This window comes from Ahaetulla prasina, chromosome 14 (genome assembly GCF_028640845.1).
Source record: "Ahaetulla prasina isolate Xishuangbanna chromosome 14, ASM2864084v1, whole genome shotgun sequence".
NCBI lineage: Eukaryota > Metazoa > Chordata > Lepidosauria > Squamata > Colubridae > Ahaetulla > Ahaetulla prasina.
This window is the reverse complement of record NC_080552.1, coordinates 18,221,164-18,243,035: the sequence shown is the minus strand read 5'-3', so window position 1 is coordinate 18,243,035 and position 21,872 is coordinate 18,221,164. Positions and strand designations below refer to the sequence as shown.

Sequence of the window (21,872 nt, the reverse complement as noted above, 5' to 3'; positions counted from 1 at the left end):
AAAGAAAGAAAGAAAGAAAGAAAGAAAGAAAGAAAGAAAGAAAGAAAGAAAGAAAGAAAGACACAGAGAAAGAGAGAGAGAGAGAGAGAAAGAAAGAAAGACAGAGAGAGAGAGAAAGATAGAGGGATAGAAAGAGTGACAGAGAGAAAGAGTGAAAGAGAGAGACAGACAGAAAGATAAGTTTAAATAGAAAGATAAGAGCCGTGGGTGGCTCAGGTTGTAAGACAGCCTGTTATTAAACACAGCTGCTTGCAATTACTGCAGGCTTGAGTCCCACCAGGCCCAAGGTTGACTCAGCCTTCCATCCTTTATAAGGTAGGTAAAATGAGGACCCAGATTGTTGGGGGGGCAATAAGTTGACTTTATATATAATATACAAATGGATGAAGACTATTGCCTTACACAATGTAAGCTGTCCTGAGTCTTCGGAGAAGGGCGGGATATAAATGTAAATTAAAAAAAGAGAGAGAGAGAGAAATAAAAAGAGAGGAAGAGAGAGAAAGCCAGAGATAGAAAGAGACAGAGAGAGAAAGTCAGAGAGAAAGACACAAAGAAAGAAAGAAAGAAAGAAAGAAAGAAAGAAAGAAAGAAAGAAAGAAAGAAAGATAGATAAAGAGAGAGAGAGGGAGGGAGGGAAGGGAAGAGAGAAAGAGAGAGAAAGAAAGACAAAGAGAAAAACAGAGAGAGGGAGGGATGGAAAGGGAGGGGAAGGAGGAAGGGAGAGAGAGAGAGAGAGAGATGCTTTCAGCCACAATCAAAATTCTCCTTCCATTCTCCTCCCATTGCTGCATGTCTTGAATCTGAATTAAAGCATTAAGAAAATGAAAGAAGGATGAGGGTTTTATTTTTTCCCCCTCCAGGTTATTTCCATTCAAATCTGCAAGGATTTTGCCAGAAGGTTAAAAAAAAATGCTCACGCATCTATTTTTCAAAGATTTTCAGCAATTTCCTTCTCTGCTCCCTGAAAACAGTGCGCAGATCTGACAGCATCCTTCTTTCTCTCTCCTTCCCTCTCTCTCTCCCTCTCTTTCCCCCTCTCCCTCCCTCTCTCCCCTCCTCTCTCTCTCACAATCTTATCGTAAAAGAGAAGGAATAGAATAGCAGTCCACACAAGACCGAGCGGGGACATTTTGCTACCCAAATGTTAAAACTTTTAATGTCCCTTTTTTTTAATTGAAAAAGTTTTTACAAAAAAAAAGCTTTCCCCCCACCCTTTCCCCCCTCCCCCCCTTCAAAAAAACCCCTCCCCCCCCAACTTCCCAGAACAAACACAAGGTATAGTTTAAAAATAAAACAAACATATGCTAAAAATTTTCCCTCCTAAGTCAGTTATACTCCTGCAATTCTCATCAAATCCTAACCTCCCCCATAGCAATCAGAAATAATACATCCTAATCATTCAAAGGCAGTCTGATATCTCTTAGTCCGATATCTATTTTGGATATAGTCAATCCATTTTTTCCATTCGTTTAAGTATCTTTTTTGTGTATTGTCTTTCAAAAAGGCTGAGATTTTTGCCATCTCAGCCAAATTAGCAACTTCCAATATCTATTCTTCTATTGTAGGGAGTTCTTTTTTCTTCCAATACTGTCCTATCAGTAGTCTTGCCGCTGTTAAAAAATATGGAACGCTTCACGATCCTTGCGCAGGGGCCATGCTAATCTTCTCTGTATCGTTCCAATTTTAGTATATGTGCTGCCGAAGCGAGCACACGACTCTTCTTTTGATCTCTACCTCAGCCAGTCCCCCACTCTTTTTCTTTCATAATTAAAAGACAAACTTTACATTTTAGTTAGGAAGCTAACACAAAGGAGGCTTGAGAAAAACAGGGATTACTTTTTGTTTGCGGGGTGGGGGGGGTTGTAGAGAAAGTCAGCAGTCTAGGAAGGCAACTTTTTAAAAGTTGTGCCAGGACAACTTCATCCTCTTAAATCAAGATAAAATGGAATAAAATACATGATTGATTGTGTCAGCTTTGTTGCTGAAGCGTGTTGAGAGCTGCTGTATCACCAACCGCCCACAAATCATCTGTTTTTACTTCGCTATTAGCCTTGGATTAAAAGGTTGCTGCAGAGTTTAGCTCGGAGGCTTCTGCTTATTAAATGGTGACTGCTATACAGGTAGTCCTCGACTTATGACCACCATTGGACGTAAGTCGCGGGCTGCCTGTATTTCGAATTAGCTGCATTTTATGGAAATGTAAAAAAAAAAAAAAAAGAAACTAGAGGCAGTGGATAAAACTTTGCGCCGTTTACATTTTCCATCGGCAGCTTTCGAGTAAATTAATGATTGGCCAGGAAAAAGAAAAGGGGGGGTGAAAAATAAATAACAGAGGGAAAACTTGTTCTCAGAAGTAAATTGGAACCGAAGGGAATGGTAAAAGAGCTGCCTGCTATTTTTATTTATTTATTTCATCCACCTGGGCGAAACTTCATTATTCACGCATGCCTGTGGTCATCAGTCATGTTTATCGGCCCCCTATGTGCGCCCGGGAAATATTACAGGGAAAAACGAAACACAAATAAGACATAATTAGCGGCATGTCGAGAGCAGGACGCGGCCTCTCCCCTTAGAGTGGAGGACAGGTGGTCCTCAGATTATAACCACAACGGAGCCCACAATTTATGTTGTTAAGTGAATTCTTTGGGAAGTGAGTTTGTCCCACTTTTCTTGCAACGGTTGTTAAGTGAATCGTTGCCTTTGTTCAGTTAGTCACAGGGTTGTGAAGTGAATATTTACAGACCCCTCGCATCCTGGACATAAACCGTTTCAACTCCTACCCTCAAAACGACGCTACAGAGCACTGCACACCAGAACAACTAGACACAAGGACAATTTTTCCCCGAATGCCATCACTCTGCTAAACAACTAATTCCCTCAACACTGTCAAACTATTGACTAAATCTGCACTACTGTTAATCTTCTCATCGTTCCCATCACCCATCTCCTCCCAGTTTATTTTATTTTTTTTAAATTTTTATTTATATTTATATCCCGCCCTTCAGGGACTCAGGGCGGCTTACATTGTGTAAGGCAATAGTCTCATCCTATTTGTATATTTATATACAAAGTCAACTTATTGCCCCCCCAACAATCTGGGTCCTCATTTTACCTACCTTATAAAGGATGGAAGGCTGAGTCAACCTTGGGCCTGGTGGGACTCGAGGCTGCAGTAATTGCAGGCAGCTGTGTTTAATAACAGGCTATCTTACAGCCTGAGCCACACTGCGGCCCTGTTATGACAGTATGTTGCTTGTATCCTTACAATTTATATTGATATTGATTGTTTCCTGATTGCTTATTTGTACCCTATGACTATCATTAAGTGTTGTACCTTAGAATTCTTGATGATCTTTTCTTTTATGTATACTGAGAGGGTATGCACCAAAGACAAATTCCTTGTGTGTCCAATCACACTTGGCCAATAAAGAATTCTATTCTACTCTACTCTACTCTACTCTACTCTACTCTACTCTACTCTACTCTACTCTACTCTACTCTACTCTACTCTACCCTACCCTACCCTATCCTATCCTATCCTATCCTATCCTATCCTATTCTCAATGGAAGGCAGGTTGGTAGCCATTGTTATTAATGGTTTCAGTGAGGACAAACCTGCCCATGGTTACAAAACTCACAGAAAGGATCTTCAGCTTTGGGGTGGAAGCTTCTCAGGGCCAACAGATTGGGAAGTTGGTATTTGTGTCCTACGTGTAGTCCTGGGTGAGGAAAATGGGCCGTGGACAAAGTTGGCCCTTGTAATATTTCTACCTTGTTCTTCTTTTGCTTTCTCTCAAAACGGCTCCCAGGCCCGAAGGGAAGCAGGCTACATAACTGAATGCTTAATTTAAGGGGGAATCAAGCAACGATGAGCCACAACGTTCCTCTAAAAGTCCCCTGCGTTGTGCCGAGGGAACAACCAAATCCCATTGGCCAAGAGAGCTCTTTGTGAGAGGGCTCTATTGAAAATTCACAAGGTATCATCTCGTTCTTCTTTCTCTTTCGCCTCCGATTAAACATCAAAACAAAGCTTGAAGGTTGGGGAGAGACATGAATCGATGCTGGCTTTGTTCCTTTATTATCTTTACCGAAGCCTTCAGAAGCACCCGCGATGACTTTCTCTGCCGCGTCCATAATGAGCCAGAGAGCTAAAAGAGTTCTTCGTGTACAAAATCAGAACATGTCAATGACAATCCCTTTTTCATAACTATCATGGCTACAAAGGCCCTTTCGGTCTTCTGATTCATGCCTCTGCGTGACTAATAATAATATTACTCGGAGACCAGGATCTGGGCTCACGTTTCCGCCACGCATTTCAGCTCAGCCTAAACTTAACCAGGACAGAGAGAAAGGAGGGGGTGGGGAATAACATCTTTGGCTTTCTAGTCCGACTTCTAAAAAAGTTTCAGAAGTTTCAGAATATAGAATAACAGAGTTGGAAGAGACCTTGGAAGTCTTCTAAGCCAACTCCCTGGTCAAGCAGGTGTGGTTTGGAGAACCGTTAGCAAAAATCCCTGCCACCACCACCCCCCCATGCCCACCCAATGCCTGGTCGCCTGCTTCCCCGCTTGCCGCTTCTTTTAAAAAATACTTTTAAAAGGTAAAAAAAAAAGGCTTTGACGATCAGGCAGCTCAGCTGGGATTGTCCGAGCCTCTTTTTTTTACTTTTAAAAGCATTTTTGTTACAACCTATTCATCCAAATAGGTTGCAAAAAATGCTTTTAAAAGGTAAAAAAAAAGGCTCTGACGATCCCAGCTGAGCTGCCTGATCGTCAAAGCCTTTTTTTTCCCCCACTTTTAAAAGCATTTTTTACAACCTCTTCGGCCGAATAGGTTGTAAAAAAATGCTTTTAAAAATTAAAAAAAAGATCGCACACCACAGCTGATCACACACACCCCTCCCCGCGCGCTGTTCTACTTACCCCATGCCTCCTTTTGGCGTGCACTGTGCTCGCGCGTGTGCATCTTGTGCGTGGTGCGCAGTGCGCATGCGCAGCCAGCAAACCAGTAGTAAACCGGTTCAGATTTCACCACTGCCCTAAATGTAAATTTTGTAAATTTACAAAATTGGGCAACCTGGAACTACGCCGACTGCGGTCAGACCCGAGTATAGTACACAAAATCGTCTGCTACAACGTACTACCTGTCAATGATTACTTCAGCTTCAACCACAATAATACACGGGCAAACAATTGATACAAACTCAAGGTCAACCACTCCAAACTCGATTGTAGAAAATGCGACTTCAGCAACAGAGTGGTCAACACCTGGAATGCACTACCTGACTCCATTGTTACAGCCCCCCCACAGCTTCAACCTCAAACTGTCTACCGTGGACCTCACCCCATTCCTAACAGGTCCATAAAGGGGGCGTGCATAAGCGCACCAGCATGCCTACCGTCCCTGTCCTACTGTCCCCAGTTATATGTACTCATTTCATGTGCTCATGTCCATGTTTAGACTTATACCTGTTATCTCGTACATGTTTGACAAACAAAATAAAATTTAAAAAATAACCGAAATATATCAATCAGAATCAATCAGAATAGAGCCGGGAGGGACTTTGGAGGTCCTCTACTCAAACCACCCCCTGCTCAAGCAGGAGACCCTACCCCATTTCAGATAGATGGCTTTCTGGTTTTTTCTTAAAAACCTCAAGTGATGGAGCCCCTATGATTTCTGAAGTCCAGCTGTTCCCCTAGTTAATTGTCCTGACTGTTAGGCAGTTTCTCCTTAATTCCAGGTTTTGTTTCTCTCCTTCATTGGTTTCCATCCATTGCTTCTTCTCCTGCCTTCTGGTGCTTTGGAGAATAGGTTGACCCCTATTCTCCCACTTGTCCCACTAGAGGCAAGGATACATTAGACCATTGCTACACAACACTAAAAGATGCTTATCGGTCCTTACCATGAGCAGATGTGGGACACTCTGATCATTGCATGATTCATCTTTTACCTGCTTACAGACAAAGAGTCAAAAAGAGGGCCGTGAAAATATTTACAGACCCCTCGCATCCTGGACATAAACTGTTTCAACTCCTACCCTCAAAACGATGCTGTAGAGCACTGCACACCAGAACAACTAGACACAAGGACAGTTTTTCCCCAACGCCATCACTCTGCTAAACAAATAATTCCCTCAAATAACAAATAATTCCCACAGTCAAACTATTCACTAAGTCTGCACTACTATTAATCTTCTCATTGTTTCACCACCCATCTCCTTCCGCTTATGACTGTATGACCGTAACTTTGTTGATTGTATCCTTACAATTTATATTGATATTGTTTCCTAATATGATTTGACTGCTTATTTGTAGCCTATGACTATCATTAAGGGTTGTACCTTATGATTCTTGACGAATGTATCTTGTCTTTTTATGTACACTGAGAGCATATGCACCAAAGACAAATTCCTTATGTGTCCAATCACACTTGGCCAATAAAGAATTCTATTCTATTCTATTCTTTGTGGCAGCCCCTCAAATACTGGAATACGGCTATCATGTCAGATGTCCAGACTCTTCTTGAAAACCTCCAAAGTTGGAGCACCCACAGCTTCCGGAGGGCAGCCCTTCCATTGATTGATTGCTCTCATTGTCAAGAAATTTCTCCTTAGCTCTAGGTTGGATAATCTCTCCTGATAAACTTCCATCCATTACTTCTTATCTACCCTCTGATGCTATTCTCCAAAGCCCCTGAGGGCAGGACAAGAAGTAACGGATGGAAAGTTAGATAGTCTGATCATCCACAGCAGGGGTAGTCAACCTTTTTACACCTACCACCCACTTTTGTATCTCTGTTAGTAGTAAAATTTTCTTTTAACCAATAACTTCTACTTACACATTTTAAATTTGCTTTATCTAAAAACCACCTTGATCCAAATTTCTCTATATCCCATAACTCTAAATCTCTCCAATAATTATCTTCACCTTTAAGTATTTTTACCACTATCCGGATACCATACGCACAGTAATAATTAAATAATTTGGGGATTCCTAATCCGCCTTCCTTTTGATTTTGATACCACATTTTCTTCACTAATCTGGGTCTTTTGCCACCATTGCAAAATTTATCCAGTTTTTTCTGATATCCTTCAATATCTTTCTCTGTCAGATTTAGTGGTAGCATCTCGAATAAAAAGTTGAACTTGGGCAGCAACATCATCTTACACATTGCAATTCTACCAAACCAAGACAACTTTAAAATTTTATATTTATCTATCTTCTTCTCAATTTCGTTAATCACCACATCATAATTAAGTTTTTCAATTCTTTAACCTTAAGTGAAAGCACTATACCCAAATATTTCAATGTGTTTTAATCCTTATCCCAAATTGCTCTTGCATATTCTCAGACTCATTACCATTACTATCCATCAATAATTCTGACTTTGACCAATTTACTTTCAATCCTGTCATTTCTTCAAATTCTATCAAATGCTTATATATCTTTTCAAATCTTTCTCTACATTTTTCAAAATAATTAAAGTATCATCCATACAAATTTATCTTATACCCTTATATCCTTCTAATTCTTCATCTTTTCTATCATTTTGTCAATATTTCCATAGCCAATAAAAATAATGTTGGGGACAGGGACATCCTTGTCTCGTACCAGCTTCTAATTTTATCTCTTCAGTTAATATTCCATTCACCTTCACTCTTGCACTGCTCTTTTGGTACAATTTTGAAATAACATGTATAAACTTATTACCAAAGCCTAAAGCCTCCACAATTACTTTAATTGTTTCCCATTGTACAGAATCAAAAGCTTTAAAAATATCCAATGATACTATACCAATTTTATCACCATTATATTCAGCTACATCTATAATATTTAATACTCTTCTAACAATATCACTCATGTATCTACCCTTCACAAAACCTACTTGATTATAACTTATATATCTATCTATAAATCTATTTAATCTATTACTTATAATAGCAGTAAATATCTTTGCATCCTGATTAATTAAAGAAATGGGCCGATAGGACTCAATCCTTTCTAAATCTTTATCTGGTTTAGGAATTAGGGATATCACCGTTCTATTCCATGACGAAGGTACTTCCCCACCATGTAATATTCCATTGAATAATTTTTGCAGTCTTGGTATTATTAATTCTTTAAATTCTTTATAAAACTCAACAGGTAATCCATCCTCACCTGGAGCTTTCCCTAATTTTAATTTTTGTATTATTCCATTAATCTCATCTTGTGTTATATCTTCTTCCATCAATTCCTTATATGTTTGATCAATTTTCACCACATACTTTTCTAAATAGCTTTGCAATTTTCCCCGATTAATTGGTTTCTTTGAATATAGATTCTGAAAAAAGTTTCTAACCACTTCACATTTCTCTAATTTTATAACATCTTATACCTCTATCATCTATCAAAACTCCAATTTCTCTCTTCTCTCTTTTATCTTTCGCCATCTTTGCCAATAATTTAGAATTTCTATTACTAAATTCAAAAATTCCTATTTAAAAATCTCAAATTTCTTTTACTAACTCTGTATCTTCTTCTATCATTTTATTTCTTAACATATTAAGCTCCTGAAGAATTTTTTTCTTTAGTAAGCAAAATTGATTTTCCAATTCTTTAATCTGATTTTATCTCTTTCCATTTTAATTTTATAATTTTTATATTTCCTACTTGATAATTTAATACTCTCCTCTAAACACCGCTTTCATCGCATCCCAAACAATTTCAAATTTAACCTCCCTGTTATCATTTAATCTCCAACTTTCCTCCAATTTTTTAAGTATCCATTTTTTATCCTTTTCATTTTTATACAATTTCTCGTCATATCTCCAATAGCTTTTTTTTCTCAAAATTAAAATCTAAGTCCACCATAACTTCTGCATGATCAGAGTCTTTAAAAATTCCCACATCTACCTTATCCACATTATTCAACAAATCTTTAGAAAGAAAAATATAATCAATTCTAGAATATGTATTATATATCTTGGGGAAAAAAGTGTATACTCTCTCAATTCCTTTAACCTCTCTCCACACATCAACCACGCCGTTTCGAAGCATCCACATATTTAAAATCCCCATTTTATTTGCTCCTCCACAGTGGGTGGGATTAGTACTGTCTATTTTATCTCTGATTAAATTAAAATCCCCAGCCACAATTACTTTCCCTACACTTTCATTCTCCAAAATTTTTGTTATTTTTCAAGAAATTCTCTTTGTTTTTCATTCGGTAAATATAAATTAACAAGTGTCACTTTTTCCTCATTAAGATTTCCAACAATTATTACATATCTTCCATCCTCATCCAAAATTACCTTATGTTTCTCAAAGTACACCCTATCTGATATCAGTGTTGCAACTCCTCTAGCTTTTGAAGTTCCAAATGCTTTTTCATATATTTGCATACCTTTTATAAACATTCTATTTGAATCTTCAGATTTCTGATGGGTTTCTTGTAAAAATAAAATGTCTGGTAAATCCTTTTAATCTTAAGCTCCAATCTTCTTCTTTAATCTGATTCCTGTACCCTTCACATTCCATGACATTATTTTTATAACTCCCATTTAAAATATAAATTTTTAATCCTATCCCGCATCTTCCTTTCTGTGCCCCCACCACCCGACATTAAACTACCATATAAACAACAATAAGAAAACAAAAAAAAACAAAAAACAAAACAAACAATAAAGTACAAACAATCTTCTTCCCCCACATCCTCATCGGTTTCGCCTCTATAAAGAGAATGGGGGAGAGGGGACGTGCCAATGCCCGGGGCACTTCTTTCGGGCTGTCTATTTAAATTCATCACTCAAAAAAAAAGATAGCGATGACCGCATTCAGCTTCATATTTTCCAAGACTCTTATCTGCTTCTTCTCCTACTGTATCCTCACGACTCTTCTTCTGTTCAACCAACACAGGTGATATTTCTTTCCTCTTTAACCCTTTAGAGTCTTGCCCTCCAATAGCCCCTTTTTCTTCTTCTGAGATTGATGTTTCCACGTATGTTCCACCCATCTGAAGCATTTGATCTTTTATCTCCATTAAATCCTCCATCTCAATCAGTCCAAGCTCCCGTAAATATAATAATGCATCTATATCTGGGGTGATTGTACGCATCCTTCCTTTATAAAAAAATTTCAATTGTTGTGGTGGCCTCCAATTGTATTTAATTCCATTATCTCTCAAAACTTTTGTAATTGGTTTTAAAAAAAATCTCCATGCCCTTTCTTCTCTTGATATATCCGGGAAGACTTGAATAGTCTTCCCTTCAAACTTCAAAGCATCTCCCAACTCTCTTAACTTGGCCATAACTTCCAACTTATCACCAAGATTTGCGAACCTGACAAGCACATTCCTGTTAGAACCATTTTGCCTTCTATATCCAATTCTAAAGACGCTTGCCAGGTCTGCTATTGTGAACGTAAGTTGCGTATCCAAATCATTAATCCATTTCAAAACCCGCTGTTTCAATTTATCTTCCCTTTCTTCCGAGATTCCTCTAATAACAAAATTATATTTCCTCATCTCTTCTTCCAAAAGACAAATTCTCTTATCTTGCTGCTCATTTTTATAAAATATTTTGCCAATTTGCCGATCTACTTTTGCCTCATGCACATGCAGCTGCTCCATTTCATCTTTAATCATTGTCATTTCCTCTTTTTGTTTAGCAAAGTTATCATTCATATCTTGCTTTAAATTTTGCACTGATGTCAGTTTAAATGTCAAATTATCTATACGCTCTGATAGTGCTGCTATTTTTTCCCCAATTTTATTTAAAGCTGCAGCAATTTGCTGCGTTTCTGAAAGTTGTTGAGTCATTTTGAAAAAAAAAACAAACCAAAAAATTTCTCAAACTGGGATTCCAATTTTTCAAAGAGTCTTAGTGAAGATCAAAGGACAGCAGTCAAACCAATTTTACAGAGGGTCTTGATGAAGATCAAGGGACGACAATCTTTTAATTGAAGCGAAACGGCTTATTTGCACTCGTTAGTAGCTTATCAGTAACTTATGAGTCATATTCACTCCACAAAGAAACACAATTACCTCACAGCTTAATCAGCGCCATTTTTTCTCCACGTCGGCAGAGAAAAAAAACAACAAACCAGCTTGAACTTTCAAAACAAAGTCCTTTTTTTGTTTTCTGTAATATAAACAAGCTATTAATTTCCTCTCAAAAGAAAAATAATAATAAAAAAAATAAAATTATCCAGCTAATAATATCTTCTTCAGCCAGTCAGCCAGTCAGTCCAGCACAAAAGATCGATCTCTTCAATTAAAATTCTTCTCATTAGCAAATTCAGTCTTTGATATTCCTTAGCCTCAGCATTTAACACAGAACACGATAATTATAATAAGGAAAGCAAAAGACAGCAGTTTATTCCAAACTCAATGTGTCTGCCAGTTCGGTCATCCCACGCAGTAAAAACTCCTTAATTCAAGCAGTTTCAGATGACCTACCAGTTTTAAATTCAGTCTGCTGGGCTATTAACACTTCCACTTCATGATTTATTAACTTTCATCCATAACGGTGCATTCCAAACAGCATTAATCCTCATAAATCTTCATTATTAAGCCCTGTGAAGTGAAGGAAAGGTCCTTACCCCACCACGGTCATGGCCATTTAGTCTCACTTACATAACGTGAACTAAACTTATGCGCGGGCGATACAAATAGTATATTTTCAGAAATTTAAATTGTCACGGGGAATTTTATGAAAACCTAATGAAAATGTTTTTAAATGATGCTATGAAAATTTTTTTAAAAAGTCAATTAAATTAAAAAAAAGGAAAGTGCTTCAGTATCGGACAAAACCCCTACCGCCCAACATGAAAGCTGGAACGCCCACTAGTGGGCGGTAGGGACCAGGTTGACTTCCACTGATCCACAGTGTGGCTAGGAAGATTATTGTCGAACACTCCAACTTGGAAAAACTGGAAAGTAGCTGTGAAAAAACCCCAGCCGTGGAGGACATAAAAAGATTACAATCAAACGGAGGGTTAGCTGTTACTCATCTTTGGCAGAACACCAGTCAAAGCAATTTACGGGCAAACCCTGAGTTATGGAATATATATAAAGAGAAAAGGGCTCTTTGAGGGGCAAACATTTGCTAGCTTGAAACCCTGACAAAACGGATGGTTGAAGGTGTCACAAGGAGAAACCAACTTAATTCCTAGCAAAATAACAACAGGCTGCAAAAATTAAAGAATGCCACCCGTAATTAGGCATTAAAACGAGGCATCATTTCGTTGGTACACAGTGTTTGTATAACCCAAGGGAGCCTGGCAGCAAACTATTGTTCGGCTGAGTGTTTATTGGGTTTGATTTTGGCCACTGTTTTACATTTTTAATGCTTTGTTGACAAGTGTTTTTTTTTTAAATGGGTGGTTAGCTGTCCAGAGTCGCATCTGCAAGATGGGCGGATCTTGCAGATGTGACTGTACATGGATTAATCCATCAATCTATCGGTTCCTTGAACTTGGATTGCAGAATAAGGAATTAGGACTTAAACGAATGAAATCCTGGACTGGTGTTCTCAGAGCTTGGTGGTTTGTTGTAGACGTTTCATTATCCAGCTAGGTAATGTTGTCAATGTAAGGGAGTGCAGGTTTTGCTGCCTGTTTATACGCAGTAGCTTGGTCAGATAAGAAGCAGCTGAGTCTTCTAGCACTGATGGGGTTACCTAGTTGGGTCATGAAACGTCTGCATGAAAACAACTAAGCTCAGAGAGCACCAAGGACCCTACAGTCCTCATCCCCCTCCTCTTCTTCTTCCTCCACCACCTCCCCTTCTCCTTTCTTTTTCCTTTTCCTTCTTTTTCACTCCACAAATCCCCCGCTCCCTTGATGATGTTATCTAGTTGGGTCATGAAACGTCTGCAACCAAACAACCCAGCTCAGAGAGCACCAAGGACTTCACAGTCCTCCTTCTCTTTTGTCCTGCTCCTTCTACTTCCTTTCCTCCACTCTGCCAACCCCATCCCCTTCTAACACTGATGGTGTTACCTAGTTGGGTCATGAAACGTCTACAACCAAACAACCCAGCTCAGAGAGCACCAAGGACTTCACAGTCCTCCTTCTCTTTTGTCCTGCTCCTTCTACTTCCTTTCCTCCACTCTGCCAACCCCATCCCCTTCTAACACTGATGGTGTTACCTAGTTGGGTCATGAAACGTCTACAACCAAACAACCCAGCTCAGAGAGCACCAAGGACCCAAGAGTTCAACTCTGAGCTACAAATAGTCTCCGCTACTTGAAATCCTAAATTCCTGGATCTGTTTGCTCACCGGACACCCCACTCTGGTGGGGAATCTTGTTAAGCTCAACTCAGGAACTTCTTGTTGCGTCTGCCGTCTTAACAAAGGTGCGAGGTCTCTTTTGGTTATCACTTCTGAATAGTTTTGGGGGGGTTTTTTTGTCTTAAATATCTAAGTTGCCTTTTTGAAGGTGCATTTTATCCCTATACCACCGAGGGATTTCTTTTGTCTGAAGGATGAACGAACCAATGAACAGTGAGTGTGTGTATGTGTGTGTGTAGTTATACACGATACGGCATTTTTTCAAATAGGGCTTTACCGTCTTCCTTTAGAACCCTTTCATGTTCATTTATTTCAATAAGCAGACTGCGTTCGCGCTTCTCTCGCCCGGGTTTCAGAAATGCTAATTAACATCAGATATTTTTTTTCCCCCTCCTCCAATCCCAGAAACCCACCAGCTGGGTCAAGGTGAGAAATTCGGGGAATGGGAAATGGGCAGGGATGACGCAAGGAAGGCTTTACAGAGGAACAAAGCTTATTAGTTTCTCACACATTGTCCTGATCTGCTAAATTGATTTTAGCTGTGAAACCGAGCGGAGGGGAGAATCTTTTCAAAATCTCCATTAGGTAGAGGTGTGCTGCGGGAGAAAAGTGTGACTCAACCATCTGTTGAGGCTTAATCTATTTATCGTTTCCCTTTGTGAGTCGAGGTATAAAAATCCAGCTCGTGTGAAGAAGTATAAATATTATTTTAGCTCCGTCAACTTTGGGGTCCTGCTTGTATCCCAAGGAGGTCCATCCGAGCCATTGTACACTCGTGATTTTGTTTCCAGCTCTCTGACTCCTGGGGTATCACCAATAATCAAACAAACCATCGTTTCTCAGCTTTCTTCCACCTGATACAGTGCCGACCACAACCTAGAGTGGTGGCCAAAATTGTGGAAACCTTTTGGGAAAAGTGTATTTTCTAAAACTAGCTAATAATACCACTTTTTTTTTTTAGAGGAGGAGGAGTACCATAAAATTATATATCAATGGAAAGATCATTTAATCAAGAATGTAACTTAGTAACTTTTGTGAAGGATTTGCTATTAGAATAGCAGCTAAAGTAGAAAGAAGAAAAGTGAAACTTTTATATATGTTTATATATATATTTATACATATATAAAAATTATCACCATGTCAGTTAATACTTAGTTGGGTGACCTTTAGCATGAATTATGGCCTTACAACGTCTTCCCATGGAGTGAACCAAGTCTTTTAGTTCTGCAGCTGTTCTAATGTGAAACCAAGATTGAATGATGGCTTCTATTAACTGGGTTTTATTGCTAGGTCGCTTCTGGCTAACCAGTTTCTTTAGTCGGCTCCATAGATTTTCCATTGGGTTAAGGTCTGGGCTATTCCCAGGCCATTCCAGCAGTGGAATAGGATTATCATGAAACTCCCCCCCCCCCAAAAAAGTGGTGTTATTAGCCATCAAACCTTAAAAATATGCTTTTCCCAAAAGGTTTCCACAATTTTGGCCTCTACTGTATATGTCCATATAATCCATATGTCTTTTTCTCTTGAACTCTTAAATCATCATCGGAGCAAACCGGCAACTTGCTTTCATCCTACTTGATAAAAAAGAAAAGGAAAGGAAAGGGTGGGTGGGGAACCCAGCTGTGTAAGGACGTGTTCTCGTTTTAAAGGGTGTCAGATCTATTCTCACATCGGCGTTGCGGTTCAAAATGCAGCTCAGGTTGCTGAAGTCCCATTAAATCCGTGTCAAGTCACCGCGGTCCCAAGACAGAAGCGTGGATGAATCACATCCCAAGGTGACAATCGTATCTGCTAGAAATTTGATCAAATATCTCGTTTCTACCATCATTGGGATGTGTCAGAGCTTCTCACTGTGCCCATTCTTTCTCTCTCTGACTCCAACGAGCCCTTACCTCTTCCCTTTACTGCGTATGAGGAAAAGCGCCACCGTTTTTTAAAAAAAATATTAATAACAGAAACAAGCAGTTGGAAGGGACCTTGGAGGTCTTCTAGTCCAACAGTTGTGACTCCAGCCCCCAAACCTGGCCCCATGCCCGAAAGTGACTCTGAAAGTGAGGGGGAAGGGCCGGTAAGGCTTACCTCAGGAGCACCGATTCCTTTGGCTCAGCTCCAGGAGCCAGAACCAGACCAGTCAGAGGACATAATGAGGCCGCCATCCCCAGATTCCTCCCTTCCCCAGGCTACGCCTTCAGACCCAGCTGATAATAATAATCAAGCTTGGTTTGACCCGCGCTTCATGAAGATTAGAGAGGCGGCGTCATCAAAAGGAAGGATGGGGCAGGAGCCCCACCCCACAGGGTATATAAGGAGCTTTGGGACTGCTCTCACTCCATGGGAAGCAAAAGTTTAGCTGAACCATTTCAAAAAGAGCTGGAAGTCTTGCTACGTGAGTCATTTGTTTGAACTTTGGCAGGCAGCTGCGATTTCTCTGCCAGAACTGATAAGAGCCATGAATCCACTGGCTGAAGGCCAGCTCGTGGGTCTGAAGTGGGGAAGGAGACAGAACACCAACCCTCTGCTCAGGCAGGAGACCCTGGCCTATGCCATTTCAGACAAATGGCCTGCCCAATCACTTTTTAAAAACTTCCAGTGTTGGAGCCTTCACAACTTCTGGAGGCAAGCCGTTCCACTGAATAATTGTCCTCACTTGTCAGGAAATGTCTTGTAAGAACCATCAACCGATGGCACAGAAGTTGCCTTCGGACGTTGTGGGAGCTTCATCACTTAGAAGCTTTCAAGAAAAGGCTGGACTGCCATTGGTCAGAAATGCTGTAGGGCAGGGATGAAATCTGAACCGGTTTACTACCGGTTCGCTCGCTGTGCAATGCGTACCACGCACCAAATGCACCAAATGGATTGCAAATTGACACTTTTTTTTTCTTTGCCTTAAGAGTGCAGAGAAGAGCAACAAAGATGATTAGGGGATTAGAGGCTAAAACATATGAAGAACGGTTGCAGGAATTCGGTATGCCTAGTTTAATGAAAAGAAGGACTAGGGGAGACATGATAGCAGTGTTCCAATATCTCAGGGGTTGCCACAAAGAAGAGGGAGTCAAGCTATTCTCCAAAGCACCTGAGGGTAGAACAAGAAGCAATGGGTGGAAACTAATCAAGGAGAGAAGCAACTTAGAACTAAGGAGAAATTTCCTGACAGTGAGAACAATTAATCAGTGGAACAACTTGCCTCCAGAAGTTGTGGATGCTCCAACTCTGGAAGTTTTTAAGAAGAGATTGGATAACCATTTGTCTGAAGTGGTGTAAGGTTTCCTGCCTAAGCAGAGGGTTGGACTAGAAGATCTCCAAGGTCCCTTCCAACTCTGTTGTTGTTGTTGTTGTTGTTGTTGTTGTTGTTGTTGTTGTTGTTGTTGTTATTATTATTATTATTATTATTATTATTATTATTATTAAAAAAGGAAGATGATCCACTCTTGGCATAGCAAGCCAACGTTTCCAGATTGAAGGGACAAATCTGTGCATCCTGAGACAACAAATTCAAAAAACGAGCCATTTGATTTGCTGAAATTCCCCCACGGCCATGAGGGAAACTCTATAGACATGCTGGTAAATCTCGGTTAGTTTAATTGCTTTTTTAGGAAATGGTTACCGTATTTTTCGGAGTATAAGACGCACCTTTTTCCCTCCTAAAAGGGGGTGAAAATTTGGGTGCGTCTTATACACTGAATGTAGCCCCACCCACCCACTGCCCCCCTCTGACCCTTTGGCCTCTGCCTCCCAGCAATTTACCTCCTTTCAGCAAGAAGAAACAGCCCGTTTCAGCTTCAGCACAGCCTGATTAGCACAAGCAGCTGATTGTCTCTTGGATCGGCCTCCCGACCCTCAGCTGTTTCAGGCTGCAGGGATTGCCATGGCCTATTGCTGTGGGGGCCTCTGCTGCTTGCTGCAAGGAGGTAAATTGCTGGGAGCAGATTTTTTTTTTCTTGTGCTAATCAAGCTATGCTGAAAACGAAAATGAAAGTAAAACAGGCTGTTTGCTGTTTGCTGCAACAAGGCAAAATTGCTGGGAGGCAGATTTCTCTTTCTTGTTTTCCTCACCAAAAAAGGTAGGTGCGTCTTATAGTCTGGAACATTTTATACTCCAAAAAATATGGTCAGTTGCTGGAGGTTTGTTAAACTTCAAGGAGATACAGAGAGCCTGGAGGAGGAAGGGGACTTTCTTTAAAAACAAACTTCCAATGCGACTGTTGTGTGATCTCAACTCCCAGTCTAGGAAACCTTTATGGTTCTGTTGGGTTGCTGACATTTCTCATTCCGTTCTCTTCTTGGTAATTGCCCGAGGCGACTAACATCAAACCAGATGATTTCCCTGCAGTGCAAGTTAGTTCAGAAATACCAAAAAAGAAAAAGGATTGACTGTTTCCCCTGCTCCCTTCATCAATCATTCTCATTCTCATTCTCTCTCTCTCCTTCTCTCTTTCTCTCTCCTTCCCTCCTTCTCTCTCTCTGTCTCCTTCTCTCTTTTTCTCTCCTTCCCGCCTTCTCTCTCTCCTTTTCTGTCTCTCCCTCTCTCCTACCCTCCTTCTCTCTCTCCTTCCCTCCTTCTCTCTCTCCTTCTCTGTCTCTTTTTTCCTTCCCTCCTTCTCTCTCCTTCTGTCTCTTTCTCCTTCCCTCCTTCTCTCTCTCTCTCTCCTGTCTCTTTCTCTCTCCTTCTCTCTTTCTTTCTTTCTTTCTCTCTCTCCCTTTCTCTCTCTCTCTCTCCTTCTCTGTCTCTTTTTCTCTCCTTCTCTCTCTCCTTCCCTCCTTCTCTCTCTCCATCTCTGTCTCTTTCTCTCTCCTTCCCTCCTTCCCTCTCTCCTTCCCACCTTCTCTCTCTCTCTCTCTTTCCCTCCTCTCTCTCTTTCCCTCCTCTCTCTCCCTCCCTCCTTCTCTCTCTCTCTCTCTCTCTCTCCTCTCAGCCCATTCTTTGCATCTGAATTCTGCTTGGATGCTGGGTTACACAACTGCCACACGTTCAACTCCAGGACTGTTATTTTCCTTCACTCATTGCTTGTTACTGGGGGTGAAAAGAAGAAAAAAAAAAAGATTCGGAACATGAAACAGATTTGGAGATGCGCCGAGCCCAGCTGGTGGTTCTCCGAGATTCAGGTAGAAATGGCAACGGTAGCTTTGTGGCTGTTCTCAAACTGCCGAGAAGAGAGGCATTATTTTATAATAACAAACAAGGTGGGCACTGATCTTCTTGAAGGTATAAACTGGATTTAGGTTTTGGGAGTTGGGTCGTGTTTAGCAGGTGGGCAAAAGTTTGCTTCTCCTGGAAGCAAGAAAGCTAAGCCAGCAGGCTTTTAAAGAATCGGTCTGTACTTGATAAAGACCGTCTATCCTTCGATGATGGCCAGTGAGTGAGGGATTGTGTGAATTGGGGCACAATGGACTCAATACCTCCCAACGCAGAAGTTCAGCATCTTCTTATATCTTCTCGAGTTTTGTTGTTTTTTTTAAATGGAGCATATTCATTTCCCCGTAATATCCTAGTGCAGGGTTCTGCAAACTTGGCTCTTTTAAGACTTGTGGACTTCAACTCCCAGAGTTCCTCAGCCAGCTTTGCTTTGCTGGCTGAGGGACTCTGGGAGTTGAAGTCCACAAGTCTTAAAGGGACCAAGGTTGGAGACACCTGTTTTAGTGGACATATGCGCATTTGTCACCCTACTCTTGATATATTCATTTAATTAATTTAATCCCAAATGCCTTTGGGGAGACCTCTGGCGGGAGACAAAGCCAACAACTGCCCATTACTTTCCAGTAACTGCATTGGGGGGAAACTTGGCCTGGTAGGATTGTGAGACTTGAAGTCCATCCCTCTTAAAACTCCTAAGGTTGAGAAACCTGTTAGAAAATGTAGATGAGCATTTTCAGAACACAGAATAACAGAGCTGGAGGGGACCTTGGAGGTCTTCTAGTCCAACCCCCTGCTCAAGCAGGAAACCCTGTACTATTTCAGACAAATGGCTATCCAGTCTCTTCTTGAAAACCTCAAGTGATAGAGCAGCCACAGTTTCTGGAGGCAAGCCGTTCCACTGGTTCACTGTCCTCACGGTTAGGAAATTTCTCCTTAATTCTCAGTTGTATCTCTCCTTGGTAAGTTTTCACCCATTGCCTCTTGTCCTGCCCTCAGGACTTTTATTTAATCATTTATTTAATCAAATTTGTATACCACCCTATCTCCCAAAGGACTCAGGGCGGTTTACAGCCCGATAAAATACAAATATCATACAAGGTAAAACATTAATTAAAAAACTTATTTAAATAGGCCAGAAATGTAAAACTACAATTAAAATGCTAAAACCCCATTACCTAAAAATTAATAACTAACCCCAGTTAAAATTAAATAAAGCTTTTAATCCAGTCCCGCTTGGATAAATAAATGCGTTTTCAGCTCACGGCGAAAAGTCCGAAGATCAGGCACTTGGCGTAAGCCAGGGGGAAGTTCGTTCCAAAGCGCAGGAGCTCCAACAGAGAAGGCCCTACCCCTGGGGGCCGCCAGCCGACATTGCTTGGCGGACGGCACCCTGAGAAGACCCTCTCTGTGTGAGCGTACGGGTCGGTGGGAGGCATGAGGTAACAGCAGGCGGTCCCGTAAGTACCCTGGCCCTAAGCCATGGAGCGCTTTAAAGGTGATAACCAGAATCTTAAAGCGCACCCGAAAGACCACAGGAAGCCAGTGCAGACTGCGTAGTAATGGTGTTACATGGGAGCAACGAGTGGCTCCCGTTACTACTTTTGGAGAAAGACTCTTGTCCATGACAGCCCTTCAAGTCCTGGAAGACTGCTATCATGTCACTCCTAATTCTTCTCTTCGTTAGACTAAACATATCCAGTTCTTGCAGTTTCAATAGCCTCTTGTTTCACTCATAAGGAACCTTTCCCCCCCCCACTGGCCTTCCAAACCTGTTATGATGAGAGGGCTGAAAAGTGCTAAAATTAGTGCTCGTCAGAATATGATTTAACAGGTTAATAGAGCTGGAAGGGACCTTATAGGTCATAAAGTCCAACCCCCCCCCCGCTCAAGCAGGAAACCCTACACCATTTCTGACAGATGGCAGTCCAGTCTCTTCTTGAAAGCCTCCAGTGATGAAACTCCCACAATTTCCGAAGGCAGCTTCTGTTCCATCGGTTGATTGTTCCCACTGTCAAAAAATGTCTCCTTATTTCCAGGTTGAATCTCTCTGATCAGTTTCCACCATTTATTCCTTGTCTGGCCTTCAGGCGCTTTGGAAAATAGCTTGACCCTCTCCTCTCTGTAGCAGCCCCTCAAATATTGGAAGACTGCTATCATGTCTCCCCTGGTCCTTTTCTTCACTAGACTAGCCAGGCCCAGTTCCTGCAACCGTTCTTCATGTTTCAGCCTCCAGACCTTTGATCATCTTAGATAGATTCAGATTAACAGAGTTAGAAGGGACCTTATAGGTCATCTAGTCCAACCTCCCGCTCAAGCAGGAGACCCTACACCATTTCTGACAAATGGCAATCCAGTCTCTTCTTGAAAACCTCCAGTGATGAAGCTTCCACAACTTCCGAAGGCAACTTCTGTTCCATGGGGTTGATGGTTCTCACTGTCAGAAAGTTCCTCCTCATTTCTAGGTTGAATCTCTCCTTGTTCAGTTTCCATCCATTATTCCTTGTCTGGCCTTTGGATGCTTTGGAAAACAGCTTGACCCGCTCCTCTCTGTGGCAGCCCCTCATATATTGGAAGGCTGCTATCATCTCTCCCCTGATCCTTCTCTTCACTAGACTAGCCATGCCCGGTTCTTGCAACCATCCTTTGTATGTTTCAGCTTCCAGTCCCCTAATCCTCTTGGTTGCTCTTCTCCGCACTCTTTCTAGAGTCTCAACGTCTTTTTTATAGTGTGGTGAACAAAACTGGATACTCTAGTACTCTAGGTGTGGTCTTACTAAGGCTTTATAGAGTGGTGTTAGTACCTCATATGGAGACGGTGCTATGGTGGAAGTACAGGCAGTCCTTGATTTACGACCGCAATCGAGCCCAACATTCCCGTTGCTAAGCGAGACATTTGTTCCGTGAGTGTTGCCCTGTTTTACGACCTTTCTTGTCACCGTTGCTAAGTGAATCCCTGCAGTTGTTCAGTTAGGAACAGGGTTGTGAAGTGAATCCGGCTTCCCCATTGACTTTGCTTGTCAGAAGGTCGCAAAAGGAGATCACGTGACCCCAGGACACTGCAACCGCTGTCGTGTCCCACTCCTCCGCTGACGGCCGGGTCAGGGAAATCCGAATCAGGCTTGCCTCTGCAGCTCTGCCAAAGTCCTAGCAAAGTCCTCAGGGCAGGCAGGAGACCAGAAAGTGACTTCAGCAAGATAAGTTCGACTTTGCCTGACTCAGAGACTGCCAGAAAGCAGATCCTTTATATAGGCCATGGGGTGTGGCTCCATGACTCAGCACTTATCCAGGCCTGCCCCTCCCTTCCTTCTGTTGCCTCCGCCTATCCAGTCTTCTGATGCGAGGGTCACTCCAATCAGCTGTTGTTGGAAGTAAACTTTCCTCAGGCTCACATGCTGTGGAGGACGGGGAGGGGTCTAGCTGCTCCGTTTGCCTGGGCATGGAGTCAGGGCTGGGGCCGGGGGAT

At 41.4% G+C, this 21,872-nt stretch overlaps 1 pseudogene; it reads right to left on the bottom strand.

The window, feature by feature from the left end:
• Window positions 1-1,616: 1,616 nt before the first annotated feature.
• Window positions 1,617-1,711, bottom strand: LOC131185454 (U6 spliceosomal RNA; annotated as a pseudogene).
• Window positions 1,712-21,872: the final 20,161 nt, after the last annotated feature.